The sequence below is a fragment of the Arachis hypogaea genome, chromosome 11, assembly GCF_003086295.3.
Source record: "Arachis hypogaea cultivar Tifrunner chromosome 11, arahy.Tifrunner.gnm2.J5K5, whole genome shotgun sequence".
NCBI lineage: Eukaryota > Viridiplantae > Streptophyta > Magnoliopsida > Fabales > Fabaceae > Arachis > Arachis hypogaea.
Genome location: NC_092046.1, coordinates 45,669,893 through 45,681,987, shown reverse-complemented (window position 1 = coordinate 45,681,987; position 12,095 = coordinate 45,669,893). Strand labels below are relative to the sequence as shown.

General features: G+C 36.8%; 2 non-coding genes across 2 annotated transcripts; both read right to left on the bottom strand.

The window, feature by feature from the left end:
* Nucleotides 1–3,863: 3,863 nt before the first annotated feature.
* On the bottom strand, nt 3,864–3,971 carry LOC112726124 (small nucleolar RNA R71). The gene has a single exon (XR_003165190.1). It is a non-coding gene; the product is annotated as a small nucleolar RNA R71 (small nucleolar RNA).
* Nucleotides 3,972–11,700: 7,729 nt separating this feature from the next.
* Nucleotides 11,701–11,808, bottom strand: LOC112724564 (small nucleolar RNA R71). The gene has a single exon (XR_003163721.1). It is a non-coding gene; the product is annotated as a small nucleolar RNA R71 (small nucleolar RNA).
* Nucleotides 11,809–12,095: the final 287 nt, after the last annotated feature.

The window sequence follows — 12,095 nt, the reverse complement described above, 5'->3', positions numbered from 1 at the left end:
CCATTGATCTTTTTGCGTCTGTCACTACGCCCAACACTCGCGAGTTTGAAGCTCGTCACAGTCATCCCTTCCCAGATCCTACTCGGAATACCACAGACAAGGTTTAAACTTTCCGGATCTCAGGAATGGCCGCCAATAATTCTAGCCTATACCATGAAGGTTCTGATCTCATGGAATGGAAGGCTCGGTTGTCAGGCGAGGCAACCATGCGTCATGAACCAGGAGGCTAAGAGATACGCACTCAAGCTATTGCAAGTAGAACAGAGGTAGTTGCCAGGCACGTGTTCATAGGTGAGAATGATGATGAGTGTCACGGATCATCACATTCATCATGTTGAAGAACGAATGGATATCTTAGAGAAGAAGTAGGCATGAATTGAATAGAAAAACAATAGTACTTTCCAACGAAATTGAGAGCGTGCCAATTGGGCTTCTGTAGCTCCAGAAAATCCGCTTCGAGTGCATAGAGGTCAGAATCCAATAGCATCTGCAGTCATTTTTCAGCCTCTGAATCAGATTTTTGCTCATGTCTCTCAATTTCAGCCAGAAAATACCTGAAATAATAGAAAAATACACAAACTCATAGTAAAGTCCAGAAATGTGATTTTTATTTAAAAACTAATAAAAATATAATAAAAACTAACTAAAACATACTAAAAACATACTAAAAACAATGCCAAAAAGCGTATAAATTATCCGCTCATCAGCTGTCTACTTGTACTAATGGTTTGCAGCTTCTGAATGCTTTAATGCAAGGATAGAAAGCCCAAGAGACTCACGTCAGAACCTGAATATCCTGCACTAACTCATCCCCTTGGTAGGCATATGCAGTTTCGTACTCAATGGCTGCTAATGGTTCTTTTGCTACCATTGCTTCAAACCATGTGGGCAAAGCTTCATAAGAATCTTTCCATCCACCAAATATTTTCTCAATTGCCTTTTGCTTAGTGAAGAGCAGATAATTTATACGCCTTTTGGCATTGTTTTTACATAGTTTTTAGTATGATTTAGTTAGTTTTTAGTATATTTTTATTAGTTTTTAAATAAAAATCACATTTCTAGACTTTACTATGAGTTTGTGTGTTTTTCTGTGATTTCAGGTAATTTCTAGCTGAAATTGAGGGACTTGAGCAAAAATCTGATTCAGAGGCTGAAGAAGGACTGCAGATGCTGTTGGATTCTGACCTCCCTGCACTAAAAGTGGATTTTCTGGAGCTACAGGAGTCTAAATGGCACGCTCTCAATTGCGTTAGAAAGTAGACATCTAGGGCTTTCCAACAATATATAATAGTCCATACTTTGTCTGAGTTTAGATGACGCAAACTGGCGTTCAACGCCAGCTCTCTGTCCTATTCTGGAGTTAAACGCCAGAACACAGGTTGCAAAGCAGAGTTAAACGCCAGAAACAAGTTACAAACTGGCGTTTAACTCCAAGGAAGACCTCTACATGTGAAAGCTTCAATGCTCAGCCCAAGTACACACCAATTTTTTGGCACCGTTGCCGAAGATTGTTCGAGTTTTGACAACTGACGGTTCATCTTGTTGCTCAGATTATGTAATTTTATTTTAATTTTAAGTTTTTGTTTTTATTCTTTTTATTTTCGAAAAAAATTTTCAAAAAAAATTAATAAAAATAAATTATTCTATGTTCTTCAGAATTTTTAAGAATGAATTCTAGAGTTTCTTCATGATTTGTTGAAGCCTGGCTGGCTGTCAAGCCATGTCTAAATTTTTGGACTGAGGCTTCCACTTATCATCACAAGAGTCCGTGGACTCTCATCAATTCAGCTGTTGTATGCCTGATTTGTATCTACTAAAGCTTGGCTGGCCAGTGGCCATGTCTAGTGTTTTGGACCGGAGCTTTCACTGAAAGCTTGGCTGGCTAGTGAGCCATGTCTAATTCCTAGACCGGAGCTTTAGACTAACATTGAATGATTCCTGGAATTCTCATTAGAAATTTTGAAATCCTTATTTTTCTTTTTTAAAATAATTTTTGAAAAATTCAAATTTTTTTTAATAAAATCATAAAAACCAAAAATAATTTTGTGTTTCTTGTTTGAGTCTTGTGTCAAAATTTAAGTTTGGTGTTAATTGCATGTTTTTAAAATTTGTGCATTTTTCGAAAACTCATGCATGTGTTCTTCATGATCTTCAAGTTGTTCTTAACAAGTCTTCTTGTTTGATCTTCATATTTTCTTGTTTTGTATCTTTTGTTGTTTCTCATATGCATTTTCAATTTGTTAGTGTCTAAAGTTTGAAAATTTCTAAGTTTGGTGTCTTGCATATTTTTCTTTTCTTAAAAATTTCAAAAAATAAGTTCTTGGTATTCATCTTGACATTCAAAGTGCTCTTGCATGCATTATGTGTTTTGATTCATAATTTTCATGTTTTGAGTCTTTTTATTGTTTTTCTCTTTCATCATTAAAAATTCAAAAATCAAAAAAATATCTTTCCCTTTTTCTTCTCATAAAATTCGAAAATTTGAGTTGACTTTTTCAAAAATTTTTAAAATCTAGTTGTCTCTTATGAGTTAAATCAAATTTTCAATTTAAAAATTCTATCTTTTTCAAATCTTTCTCATTTTTTCTTTCATATTTTCGAAAATTTTAGATTGATTTTCAAAATCTTTTTCTTATTTCTATTTCATATTTTTGAAATTAATGCTAACCATTAATGTGATTGATTCAAAAATTTTAAGTTTGTTACTTGCCTAGTAAGAAAGGTTCAATCTTTAAATCTTAAAATCATATATTTTTGTTTCTTGTTAGTCAAGTAATCAACTTTAATTTTCAAAATCAAATCTTTTTAAATTTCTTTTTCAAATCTTTTTCAAAATAAATTTCAATTATATCTTCTTCAAAATCAATTTCAAAATATTTTCTAACTTCTTATCTTTTCAAAATTGATTTTCAAATCTTTTTCAATTAATCTTATCTTTTTGTTTGATTCTTATCTTTTTCAAAATTACCTAACTAATTTTCTCTCTCTAATTTTCAAAAATCACTAACCTCTTTTTCAAAATTTCTTTTCATTAACTAATTATTTTAAATTTTAATCTTAATTTTATTCTTTTTCATATTTTCGAATTTTAACTTTAATTTTAAATTGAAAACAAAAATATTTTTATTTTATTTTATTTAATTTTTGAATTCTTCCTTCTCTCATCTCCTTCTAATTATTTATTTATCTACTAACACTTCTCTTCTTCTTAAAAATTCGAACCCTCTCCCTCTTTCTGTGTTCGAATTTCTTTTCTTCTTCTACTCACATAAAGGAATCTCTATACTGTGACATAGAGGATTCCTCTTCTTTTCTGTTTTCTTCTTTTTCATATGAGAAGGAATAAGGATAAGAACATTCTTGTTGAAGCTGATCTTGAACCTGAAAGGACTCTGAAGAGGAAACTAAGGGAAGCTGAAGCACAACTCTTTGGAGAAAATCTGACAGAAATTTTCAAAAAAGAAGGAGACATGGCCAAAAATAATAACAATGCAAGGAAGATGCTTGGTGACTTTACTGCACTAAATTCCAATTTACATGGAAGAAGAATCTCAATCCCTGCCATTGGAGCAAACAATTTTGAGCTAAAGCCTCAATTAGTTTCTCTGATGCAACAGAATTGCAAGTTTCATGGACTTCCATCAGAAGATCCTTTTCAGTTCTTAACTGAATTCTTGCAGATCTGTGATACTGTTAAGACCAATGGAGTTGATCCCGAGGTCTACAGGCTTATGTTTTTCCCGTTTGCTGTAAGAGACAGAGCTAGAATATGGTTGGACTTTCAACCTAAAGATAGCCTGAACTCTTGGGATAAGCTGGTCACGGCTTTCTTAGCCAAGTTCTTTCCTCCTCAAAAGCTTAGCAAGCTTAGAGTGGATGTTCAAACCTTCAAACAGAAAGAAGGTGAATCCCTCTATGAAGCTTGGGAGAGATATAAGCAACTGACCAAAAAATGTCCTTCTGACATGCTTTCAGAATGGACCATCCTGGATATATTCTATGATGGTCTGTTTGAATTATCAAAGATGTCATTGGACCATTCTACAGGTGGATCCATTCACCTAAAGAAAATACCTGTAGAAGCTCAGGAATTCATTGACATGGTTGCAAACAACCAGTTCATGTACACTTCTGAAAGGAATCCTGTGAGTAATGGGACGCCTCAGAGGAATGGAGTTCTTGAAATTGATACTCTGAATGCCATATTGGCTCAGAATAAAATATTGACTCAGCAAGTCAATATGATTTCTCAGAGTCTGAATGGATTGCAAGCTGCATCCAACAGTACTCAAGAGGCATCTTCTGAAGAAGAAGCTTATGATCCTGAGAACCCTGCAATAGCAGAGGTGAATTACATGGGTGAACCCTATGGAAACACCTATAATCCCTCATGGAGAAATCATCCAAATTTCTCATGGAATGATCAACAAAAGCCTCAACAAGGCTTTAATAATGGTGGAAGAAACAGGTTTAGCAATAGCAAGTCTTTTCCATCATCTACTCAGCAACAGACAGAGAGTCCTGAGCAGAATCCATCTAGCTTAGCAAATATAGTCTCTGATCTATCTAAGGCCACTTTAAGTTTCATGAATAAAACAAAGTCCTCCATTAGAAATTTGGAGGTACAAGTAGGCTAGCTGAGTAAAAGAGTCACTGAAATCCCTCCTAGTACTCTCCCAAGCAATACAGAAGAGAATCCAAAAAGAGAGTGCAAGGCCATTACCTTACTTGGTGTGGCCGAACCCAAAGAGGAGGAGGAGGACGTGAATCCTAGTGAGGAAGACCTCCTGGGAAGTTCACTAACTAATAAGGAGTTTCCCTTTAAGGAACCAAAAGAATCTAAGGCCATCTAGAGACCATAGAGATTCCATTGAACCTTCTTTTACCATTCATGAGCTCTGATGACTATTCATCTTCTGAAGAAGATGAAGACATTGCTGAAGAGCAAGTTGCTCAATATTTAGGAGCAATCATGAAGCTGAATGCCAAATTATTTGGTAATGAGACTTGGGAGGATGAACCTCCATTGCTCATCAAGGAACTAAATGCCTTGGTTCAACAAACTCTACCTCAAAAGAAACAGGATCCTGGTAAATTCCTAATTCCCTGTAACATAGGCAGCATGACCTTTGAGAAGGCTCTATGTGACCTGGGATCAGGCATAAACTTAATGCCACTCTCTGTAATGGAGAAATTAGGAATCTTTGAGGTACAGGCTGCCAATTTCTTATTAGAGATGGCAGACAAATCCATGAAAATGGCTTATGGACAAGTAGAGGATGTGTTAGTAAAGGTTGAAGGCCCTGCTGATTTCATAATCCTAGACACTGGAAAGGATAAGGATAAATCCATCATCCTTGGAAGACCCTTCCTAGCCACAGCAAGAGCTGTGATTGATGTGGACAGAGGAGAATTGGTCCTTCAACTGAATGAGGACAACCTTGTGTTTAAAACTCAAGGATCTCCTTCTGTAACCATGGAGAGTAAGCATGAAAAGCTTCTCTCACTGCAAAGTCAACCAAAGTCCCCACAGTTAAACTCTAAGTTTGGTGTTGGGAGGTCCCAACAATACTCTGATTATCTGTGAGGCTCTATGAGAGCTCACTGTCAAGCTATTGACATTAAAGAAGCACTTGTAGGAGGCAACCCAATGTTATTTAATTATATCTATTTATTTTCTATTGTTATTTTATGTTTTTTTAGGTTGATGATCATGTGGAGTCACAAAAACTACTAAAAAATAAAAAACAAAATGAAAAAACAGCATAAAAAATAGCACACCCTGGAGGAAGAGCATTCTGGCGTTTAAACGCCAGAAACAAGCATCAAGCTGGCGTTAAACGCCAGAAACAAGCACCAGACTGACGTTTAACGCCAGAACAGAGCATGGAAGTGGCGTTAAACGCCAGAAACAGGCTACATTTGGGCATTTAACGCCAAAAACAAGCAGCAAGCTGGCGTTTAACGCTAGACATGCATGCTAAGGGCGTTTTACACGCCTAATTAGAGCAGGGATGTTAATTCCTTGACCCACTGGATCTGTGGACCCCACAGGATCCCCTCAGGATCTGTGGACCCCACAGGATCCCCACCTTTTCTTCTCCCCTCTTCACACCTTTTCATAACTCTCTTCCACAAATACCCCTCACCAATCACCTCAATCACTCTTCCCCATCACCTCTTCACCACTCACATCCATCCTCTCTTCCCCAAAAACCCTACCTACCTCCAAAATTCAAACTCTTTTCCCTCCCAAACCCAACCCTAATGGCCGAACCCTAAACCTCCCCCACACTCCTATATAAACCCTTCATTCCTTCTTCATTTTCACACAACGCAACCCTTTCTTCTTTCCCTTGGCCGAATACACACCTCTCTCTCTCTCCTCCATTTTTATTCTTCTTCTCCTTCTTTCTTTCTTCTTTTGCTTGGGGACGAGCAAACATTTTAAGTTTGGTGTGGTAAAAGCATTGTTTTTTTTTCCATAACCATTAATGGCACCTAAGGCCAGAGAAACCTCAAGAAAGAGGAAAGGGAAGGCAATTGCTTCCACCTTTGAGTCATGAGAGATGGAGAGATTCATCTCAATGGTCCATCAAGACCACTTCTATGAAGTTGTGGCCAAGAAGAAAGTGATCCCTGAGGTTCCTTTCAAGCTCAAAAAGAATGAGTATCCGGAGATCCGACATGAGATCCGAAGAAGAGGATGGGAAGTTCTCTCTAATCCTATTCAACAAGTCGGGATCGTAATGGTTCAAGAGTTCTATGCAAATGCATGGATCACTAGGAACCATGATCAAAGTGTGAACCCGAATCCAAAGAATTGGCTTACAATGGTTCGGGGGAATTACTTAGATTTCAGTCTGGAAAATGTAAGGTTGGCGTTCAACTTGCCAATGATGCAAGAAAACGGACGCCCCTACACTAGAAGGGTCAACTTTGATCAAAGGTTGGACCAAGTTCTCATGGACATATGTGTGGAAGGAGCTCAATAGAAAGTTGACTCAAGAGGCAAGCCAGTTCAATTGAGAAGACTGGACCTTAAGCCTGTAGCTAGAGGATGGTTGGAGTTTATTCAACGCTCAATCATTCCTACTAGCAACCGGTCTGAAGTTACTATAGACCGGGCAATCATGATCCATAGTATCATGATTGGGGAGGAAGTGGAAGTTCATGAGATTATACCTCAAGAACTTTATAAGGTGGCTGACAAGTCTTCCACTTTGGTAAGGTTAGCCTTTCCTCACCTCATCTTCCACCTATGCAATTCGGCTGGGATTGATATTGAGGGAGACATCCTCATTGAAGAGGACAAGCCCATCACTAAGAAAAGGATGGAGCAAACAAGATATCATGGACCTCAACAAGAGCATGAGGAAATTCCTCACCATGAAATCCCTGAGATACCTCAGGGGATGCACTTTCCTCCACAAAACTATTGGGAGCAAATCAACACCTCCCTAGGAGAATTAAGTTCCAACAAGGGACAACTAAGGGTGGAACACCAAGAGCACTTGATAAGCGGATAATTTATATGCTTTTTGGCATTGTTTTTAGTATGTTTTTAGTAGGATCTAGTTAGTTTTAGGGATGTTTTCATTAGTTTTTATGTTAAATTCACATTTCTGGACTTTACTATGAGTTTTTGTGTTTTTCTGTGATTTCAGGTATTTTCTGGCTGAAATTGAGGGACTTGAGCAGAAATCAGATTCAGAGGTTGAAAAAGGACTGCTGATGCTGTTGGATTCTGACCTCCCTGCACTCAAAGTGGATTTTCTGGAGCTACAGAACTCGACATGGCGCGCTTCCAATTGCTTTGGAAAGTAGACATCTAGGGCTTTCCAGCAATATATAATAGTCCATACTTTGGCCAAGAATTGACGACGTAAACTGGCGTTCAACGCCAGCCTTCTGCCCAAATCTGGCGTCCAGCGCCAGAAAAGGATCCAAAACAAGAGTTGAACGCCCAAACTGGCACAAAAACTGGCGTTCAACTCCACAAATGGCCTCTGCACGTGCAACACTTAAGCTCAGCCCAAACACACACCAAGTGGGCCCCGGAAGTGGATTTATACATCAAATACTTACTCATGTAAACCCTAGTAGCTAGTTTATTATAAATAGGACCTCTTACTATTGTATTAGGCATCTTTGGATTACCTTATGATCCTTTGATCACGTTTTAGGGGGCTGGCCATCTCGGCCATGCCTGGACCTTCACTTATGTATTTTTAACGGTAGAGTTTCTACACTCCATAGATTAAGGTGTGGAGCTCTGCTGTTCCTCAAAGATTAATGCAAGTACTACTGTTTTCTATTCAATTCTTCTTATTTCGCTTCTAAGATATCCATTCGCACCCAAGAACGTGATGAAGGTGATGATTATGTGTGATGCTCATCATCCTTCTCCCTTATGAACGCGTGCCTGACAAACACTTCTATTCTACATGAATTAAGCTAGAATGAGTATCTCTTAGATCTCCTAACCAGAATCTTCGTGGCGTAAGCTAGAATGATGGCGGCATTCAAGAGAATCCGAAAGGTCTAAACCTTGTCTGTGGTATTCTGAGTAGGATTCAATGATTGAATGACTGTGACGAGCTTCAAACTCGCGAGTGCTGGGCGTTAGTGACAGACGCAAAAGGAGGGTGAATCCTATTCCAGCATGATCGGGAACCGACAGATGAATAGCCGTGCCGTGACAGGGTGCGTGAGCATATTATTCACTGAGAGGAGGGGATGTAGCCACTGACAACGGTGATGCCCTTGCATACAGCCAGCCATGGAAAGGAGTAAGACAGATTGGATGAAGATAGCAGGAAAGTGGAGGTTCAGAGGAACAAAAAGCATCTCCATTCGCTTATCTGAAATTCCTACCAATGAATTACATAAGTATCTCTATCCCTATTTTATTATATAATATTCGAAACACCATTATCACTTTATATCTGCCTGACTGAGATTTGCAAGGTGACCATAGCTTGCTTCATACCAACAATCTCCGTGGGATTCGACCCTTACTCACGTAAGGTATTACTTGGACGACCCAGTGCACTTGCTGGTTAGTTGTATCGAAGTTGTGACAATTATGAATTAAGATCAGAGCACTAAGCTTTGGAGCCATTACCAGGATTTGTTCGAGCCTGGAGATCACAATTTCGTGCACCAAGTTTTTGGCGACGTTGCCGGGGATTGTTTGAGTTTTCGGCAAGCTTTTGGTCCGGTAACATCAGTGCCAGATTCCCTTTTGATCCGGCAACAACACCAAGTTTTTGGCGCCGTTGCCGGGGATCGTTTGTGTTTGGACAACTGACGGTTCATCTTGTTGCTCAGATTAGGTAATTTTCTTTTTATTTTATTTTTCAAAACTTTTTCAAAAATCTTTCAAAAATATTTTCAAAAAAAATTTCTCTTGTTTTCGAAAAAAATAAAAATGTTTTCAAAAATTTATTCAAAATTTTTAAGAATGAATTCTAGTGTTTCATGAAGCATGTGAAGCCTGGCTGGCTGTAAAGCCATGTCTATTCCTTTGGTAATGAGTATGTCAGACATGTCATATCTGAGTTACATGCTAAAGCTTGGCTGGCCATTGGCCATGTCTAGTGTTTTGGACTGGAGCTTTCATTGAAAGCTTGGCTGGCTAGTGAGCCATGTCTAATTCCTGGACTGAAACTTTAGACTAACATGGCAAGATTCCTGGAATTCATATTAAAAATTTTGGAATCCTTATTTTCCTTTTTCATATAATTTTCGAAAAAATCCAAAAAAAATTAGAAAATCATAAAAATCAAAAATATTTTTCTGTTTCTTGTTTGAGTCTTGAGTCATATAATAAGTTTGGTGTCAATTGCATGTGCATCTTGCGTTTTTCGAAAATTCATGCATTCATAGTGTTCTTCATGATCTTCAAGTTGTTCTTGGTAAGTCTTCTTGTTTGATCTTGATGATTTTTTGTTTTGTGTCTTTTCATGTTTATCATATGCATTCTTGAATTCTTCGTGCGTAAGCATTAAAGAATTCTAAGTTTGGTGTCTTGCATGTTTTCTTTGCATTAAAAATTTTTCAAAATTATGTTCTTGATGTTCATCTTGACATTCATAGTGTTCTTGGTGTTCATCTTGACATTCATATCATTCATGCATGCATTCATTGTTTTGATCTAAAAATTTCATGCATTGCATAATTTTCATGTTTTTCATAAAAAAATTTCAAAAATAAAAAAATATCTTTTCCTTTTTCTCTCATCAAATTCGAAAATTTGGATTGACTTTTTCAAAAATTTTTAAAATCAAGTTGTTTCTTATGAGTCAAATCAAATTTTCAAATTTGAAAATCTTATCTTTTTCAAAATCTTTTTCAAAAATCAAATCTTTTTCAAAATTATTAGTTATTTTCGAAAATTCCAAAAATATTTTTCAAAAATCTTTTTCCTATTTTTAAATCAAATTTTCGAAAATAACATGATCAATTAATGTTTTGATTCAAAAATTTGAAGTTTGTTACTTGCTTGTTAAGAAAGATTCAAACTTTAAGTTCTAGAATCATATCTTGTGATTTCTTGTGAATCAAGTCATTAATTGTGATTTTAAAAATCAAATCTTTTTCAAAACTAATTTCTATCATATCTTTTTAAAAAAATATCCTCTCATCTTATCTTTTTCAAAAATATCTTTTCAAAATATCCTTTCTAAATTCCTAACTTCTTACCTTTTCAAAATTTGTTTCAACTAACTAACTAACTTTTTGTTTGTTTCTTAACTTTTTCAAAACTACCTAACTAACTCTCTCTCTCTAATTTTCGAAAATATCTTCTCTCTTTTTCAAAAACTTCTTTTTAATTAACTAATTATTTTTATTTTTATTTCAAAAAATTTTCGAAAAAAAAAATTTTTTTTTAACATTTTTCAAAAACCATTTTTCAAAAATCACTAACTCTTTTTCAAAATAATTTTCGAAAATTATACCCCCCCATCCTATTCTATTTATTCATTCATATCCTAACATCTCATCTCACATCTCTTCCATTGGTACAGTTGTGTTTCTTCCTTTACATCACATTTTTTGTCTCTCCCTCTTTTCTTCCACTCATAAAGGGATCCCTATACTGTGGTATAAAGGATCTCTATTATTATTATTATTATTTTTCTGTGCCTTCTTCTTTGTCATATGAGCAGGAGCAAGGATAAGAACATTCTTGTGGAAGCAGATCCAGAACCTGAAAGGACTCTAAAGAGAAAATTAAGAGAAGCTAAAATACAACAATCCAGAGAAAACCTTTCAAAAATTTTCGAACAAGCAGAGGAGATGGCAGCCGAAAATAATAATAATGAAAGGAGGATGCTTGGTGACTTTACTGCACCTAATTCCAATTTACATGGAAGAAGCATCTCCATTCCTGCCATTGGAGCAAACAACTTTGAGCTGAAACCTCAATTAGTTTCTCTGATGCAGCAGAACTGCAAGTTTCATGGACTTCCATCTGAAGATCCTTTTCAGTTCTTAACTGAATTCTTGCAGATATGTGATACTGTTAAGACTAATGGAATAGATCCTGAAGTCTACAGGCTCATGCTTTTCCCTTTTGCTGTAAGAGACAGAGCTAGATTATGGTTGGATTCTCAACCCAAAGACAGCCTGAACTCTTGGGATAAGCTGGTCACGGCTTTCTTAGCCAAGTACTTTCCTCCTCAAAAGTTGAGCAAGCTTAGAGCTGATGTTCAAACCTTCAGACAGAAAGAAGGTGAATCCCTCTATGAAGCTTGGGAAAGATACAAACAGTTGACCAAAAAGTGTCCTTCTGACATGCTTTCAGAATGGACCATCCTGGATATATTCTATGATGGTTTATCTGAGCTATCAAAGATGTCACTGGACACCTCTACAGGTGGATCCATTCACCTAAAGAAAACGCCTGCAGAAGCTCAAGAACTCATTGACATGGTTGCTAATAACCAGTTCATGTACACTTCTGAAAGGAATCCTGTGAGTAATGGGACGCCTATGAAGAAGGGAGTTCTTGAAGTTGATACTCTGAATGCCATATTGGCTCAGAATAAAATATTGACTCAGCAAGTCAATATGATGTCTCAGAGTCT